We start from the raw sequence: 5,263 nt of genomic DNA, 5'->3' as shown, positions 1-5,263 counted from the left end.
ATATATGAGTATTAGTAATCAAATTTAAGGTAAACCACAATATAAACATCTAGTACATGTTAGTTTGTGGGATTAAGGGATTATCTTGGGTGCTACTAATTGGAGAATCTCTACTTTGGGATTTTTGTATGTTTATCCATTATTGGAAAGCTCAAGAACTAACAAGAAGGAGATCTTGTTGGTGCCCATATGATGACCGAAATTTATATGGTGAGAATATGATTTCTTCATTTAATTATTTGTAAGTTTGCATGCATAAGATCATTTATTAATTTTATGACAAATTAAAATAAACATATATGAATATGTTAAGTATATAGATCTACTTTTCCTTCAAATGACCCTGCTTCCTTGTGGATTGGTTCGCGGCTAACTGGGCAACTTGAGTTTCAAGTGCCTTTATAGATGCATCTTTTTGTTGGTCGCATAACTTCCACTGCTTTGTCAAAGACTGCAACATCGTCTTCAACTCACCTATCTCACTTACCCCACCAGAAGATGAGGCACCTTGATTAGGTGTAGGAAAGGAAAGAAGCTTCTGAAAGCCTTGTTGAGTCTTATGTGGAGGGACATATGACTGTTGCTGGTGCGGAGGAGGGGTAGGATTAAGCACATTTTGACTTGTTCACCTCAAATTGGGATGGACTTCCCCTTGGTTGTTATAATAGGAACCTCCTCCTTGCCTGTATTGTTGAAAAGCAAGGACCTGTTCCTTCTCTGTAAGACAGCCAACAGCAGTGTGACCGTCATTGCTCCCACACCTCTCACATGTGACAGTCTCTCCTCTAGTAAGCAAATGGACTGTCTGAGGCTCCCCAGCAGAATGCAACTCCAACTTATCGAACCTGGCATTCATGGCTTCCAGCTGAGCCACTACTTGTTTATCGACTGCATGAACTGTTCTAATACCATCCCTCGGGTTTCCATACTCAGCACAGTGGTTCGCCATCTCTTCAATAAGGGCCCATTCCTTATCATCGTTAGTATTCTCTTGGAATCTTCCATTAGATGATGCGTCAAGTATGGCTCTATGATCATCGTACAGCCCATTGTAGAACTGGTTGGACAGAAACCACGGGATCAAAACCATGGTGAGGAAGAGACCTCACCAACTTCTTGAAACGGGACCATGCTTCAGATAAAGTCTCATCAGGTGCCTGCTTGAAACTTGTGATCTTTGCCCTCAGCTGATTAGTGCGCTGTGGAGGGAAATATCTCTTATAAAAAGCAAGAGCAAGGGTCTCCCAGTTTGTAACCCCTGCGGCCGTGCGGTCCAAATCAGTCAACCACTCCCTGGCTGCATCAGTCAAAGAAAAAGGAAACAGAACCTCCTTAATCTTGTCTTGAGTTACCCCCTTTGTGGCGGGGATAGTAGAACAGTAGTCCGTAAAGACCTCCATATGCTTCCTCGGGTCTTCACCTGCCACACCTCTATAGAGATTTCTCTCCACGAGATTGATATATGGACGGATGTCAAATTTATTCCCATCCTCAGTCTGGAGATTGAAACCTTTGGGAATAGACGATGCTTTAGGCTCCGAATGACTTGCAATATTCGGCATCTTTACTGGTTGATCGGCAGAAATAGGAATGTCTTCTACTAAAGACTGGTCTTCTGCGAAAAGAAAATGTTGAAGCTCTGGTTCGAAAGTACTCAAGTCTTCCTTTCGTGATTCTCTTTGCAGACGGAGTCTATGCCTAAACAGTCTCTCTGGCTCAGAATCAGCTGAAACTAACTCAAACCTGTCTGACCTGGGCATACACAACACTGAAAGAAAATAAATAGGAACTGCCTCAAGGAATAAAAATTCTCTGAGACGGATAAAATAAACGAAACAAAGACAGATAGGGCAATTGCCTCCCCGACAACGGCGCCAAAATTTGACAGGGTTGTCGTATACCTATCAAAAATAACTAACTAAACTAACTATATATCTAGGGAAGTCAGGTCGATCTCCTCGGGGAGGCAAGATATCTGTAAAAGTCCGTCTATTTGGTCACAAAATGGGGGGTGTTTAAATTGGTTTTTCTAAACTAAAAGGTTTAAAGGAAGAGAAGCAGAGAAAAGAGCAATTGATGTGACCATAATTTAAGCACATTTAGTCCCCGAATTAGCCTTGTTCCCATGCTTTTTAGTGCATATTTGGGTCATTTATTGTCTTTAGTCCTTTGTTTTGCATATTCTTTGAGGTTTTGTGTGCTTGGTAGGAAAGGAGTGCAAACCTTGCATTTTCATGGCAAAATGAGGCTAAATTTATTGAATTCAATGACCAAGAATCAAGGAGAGACAAGATTAGAAGGCCTTTGTACATACTATAGTAGATGGGCAATGATGAGAAAAGATCCTTCCATCCCCGAGGAAATCCTCAAGGATTTTATGAAGAAAAAGGAAGAAAAGAAGAAGGAACGAAACTGTTTGACAATCCGAGCGGATTGCCCTGAATCCGCCCGTCCATCACCAACAATCCGAGCGTCTTCCTCCACAAGACGCCCGTCCAAAGCGCCACCAATCCGCCCGTCTTCCCCTTCTGGACGCCCGTCCAGAAGCACCCAAATCCGCCCGTCCCGTGCCTAAGACGCCCGGATTCCCATACAGTCTTTTCGTCTTCTACAAGCTTCAAGGAAGGATGCGCATCTTTTTCTAAGACCGGCGAAAAAGAGACCGGAGTCTCCCTAGAGACCGACGATTCCTCTAGGACTTAATCATCATTTAAGCCCTTAGTTAACCCTAATTCATGCACCTAATCCCCACTATAAATACCCCATTAGTCTAATTAGAAGAGCATGTTCTTCTTAGCAATCTTTAGGTAGTTAATATCAATCAAATCTCTCTTTAATCTTGTAATCAACATTTAATCAAGTTTTAATACAAGTTTCATTTCCTTAATCTTTCTCTTGTTCATCCTTTATATTGGGTAATTGATGATTATTTGGGTTATTATTGGGAGATTGACAACCTTCCAATCTATCATCAAGTACTTATATTACTCTTTGCTTTATTATTGGAATCATTAGTAGGTATATTCTCTTAATCCCTTTTTAATTATTGTTAATTATCTTCATTTATTCATCATGTTTCACTTTGTTGGTATGATTGACAACCTTGCTAGCATGTTCAACATGATAATGAGTGAGTAGTTTCCTTAGCTAGGGTTAGTGGGTAATTAGGGGAAACTAACATGGGGAATGATTAATGCTTAATCTAATATGTTTTCATAGTTTATTTGCTTTCTTGTTGTGATCTCAACTTATGCACATGTTATGTTTGATGAAATGTGAGCCTATGAATCCTTGCATTTTTTACCCATCACCTATATTTTCAATGAGACTTGTAAGACATAAACCAACTCGAGTCTCATTAGACCATGCATATAGTTGAGTAGGAAAGATTAAGTCGACTTGTAGGTGTTTTACAATCTAATCGATTCGGCTCCGGGACCCAAACCTTCCTAGGGATTGTAAGCTTATACACCAATTCGATCCCATCACAACAATAATTGCTTGCTTATAATTTGAGAATATGTTTGTATGATCAATTCCCATGAATCCCCTATGACCCCATGACACCCTAGTGCCTTTTATCAATTGTTTACATCCCTTTTTAATCATCTTGCTTGTTTACTTTCATTGCTATCTAGTTTAGTGATCTTCTACTTCAAAACCCCAAATTGTGACGCCCTTAGACACCACTAGTTGCAATAGAAAATCTCATCTCAATTCCCGTCCCTTGGGATCCGACCTTTACTTGCCTCTTTACTAATTGTAGAGTTGTTTGTGAAGTTATAAATTGTGTTTTGGTCTAGGTGCTCCTAACGACAAGTACCGAAAACTAAACCTCCTCGAGAGTCCGACCAAAAATGGCGCCGTTGCCGGGGACGGTGTTAACTTGATTTAGATTTTCTTATATTGTTATTAGTTGTGTCTTTCTTTGCCTTGGGGAAGTAAAACTCCTCAAGGTTTGTTCTAATTATTTTCGAGTTGTTTGATATTTTGCATGTCTAGAAGATCACAAGGTAACTTGTTACCCTTTGATCACGAAATTGAAAGGACTTTGACAAACAATAGAAGACTTGCTAGGAGAACTTTGAGAGGTATTGGTGAGGTTATTCAACCAAACACTATTGAGTTCATCAACCCTTTTGCAAGAGAAGGTGAGGAGAACCCAACACAAAATCCAACACAAAATCAACCCACAATGCCTAAGTTTTCATCACATTCCGTACCAACCGAGGAGAACCTACCCAATGGTACTCCCACACCACAACATCTAACCGGAAATTTTATTGCCAAATCCGCATTTATCCAATTAGTCGAAAGAAGCCAATTTGGGGGGATGCCTAGTGAAGACCCTCATTCTCATATGGAGACTTTTTGTGACTATTGTGATGCGATTTCTCAAACCGGTGTAACTCAAGACCAAATTCGATGGGTCTTATTTCCTTTTTCTCTAATTGGCACCGCGAAACAATGGTTGAAAGGCCTTGATAAGGCTACTCTCGGAATTGATTCTTGGAAGAAGTTGGCTCTAGCTTTCTACAAAAAGTTCTATCCACCGGAAAAGACTAACATGCTAAGAGCTCAAATTACGGGCTTTAAGCAAAGAGATGAAGAATCCTTGTATGAAGCTTGGGAGCGATTCAAAGGAATTTGTCGCTCATGTCCTCATCATGGACTTAGCGAGTGGTTCTTGGTACAACAATTTTGGAACGGTCTTTATGAAGATTCAAGAAACATTCTCAACATGGGATCAAATGGAATGTTCACCGAAGTTGACGACAATCAAACTTGGAACAAGATTAAGGAAATGGCGGTCCATAATTCACAATATAGTAGACCTCGCAAGGCTACTAGAGGAGGAAAGCATGAAGTGGACTCCATTACTCAATTGGGTGCTCAACTTAGTGCTCACATTGATACCATCAACTTGAAGTTTGAAAAAGCTATGGCTAGACTTGAAGAAGCCTCAAAATCACCAAAGCATCATGTTAATGCCATGACGGCATCTTCATCAATCCCAAGTGGGATATGTGAGAATTGTGGAACTTTGGGACATGACCAAAGTGAATGTAGGGGAACAAATGAACAAGTGAATGCTTTTCAAGCATACATGAGTGGTACCCCTTACTCCAATTATTACCATGAAAACACCAAATTCCACCCAAATCTCTCATACAAAAGCCAAAATGTTCAAAACCCACAACCAACATACACCCCACCTCCCATGAGAAACCAAAATCAAAGACCCTTTTACAACCAAAACCAA

The 5,263-nt window shown here is 40.4% G+C and overlaps 1 non-coding gene across 1 annotated transcript; it reads right to left on the bottom strand.

Annotated features, from left to right (window-relative positions):
- Window positions 1–4,567: 4,567 nt before the first annotated feature.
- On the bottom strand, window positions 4,568–4,674 carry LOC141654173 (small nucleolar RNA R71). The gene has a single exon (XR_012547739.1). It is a non-coding gene; the product is annotated as a small nucleolar RNA R71 (small nucleolar RNA).
- Window positions 4,675–5,263: the final 589 nt, after the last annotated feature.

This window comes from Silene latifolia, chromosome 4 (assembly GCF_048544455.1).
Source record: "Silene latifolia isolate original U9 population chromosome 4, ASM4854445v1, whole genome shotgun sequence".
NCBI lineage: Eukaryota > Viridiplantae > Streptophyta > Magnoliopsida > Caryophyllales > Caryophyllaceae > Silene > Silene latifolia.
The sequence above is the reverse complement of the archived record's forward strand: the minus strand, read 5'-3'. Positions and strand labels throughout refer to the sequence as shown.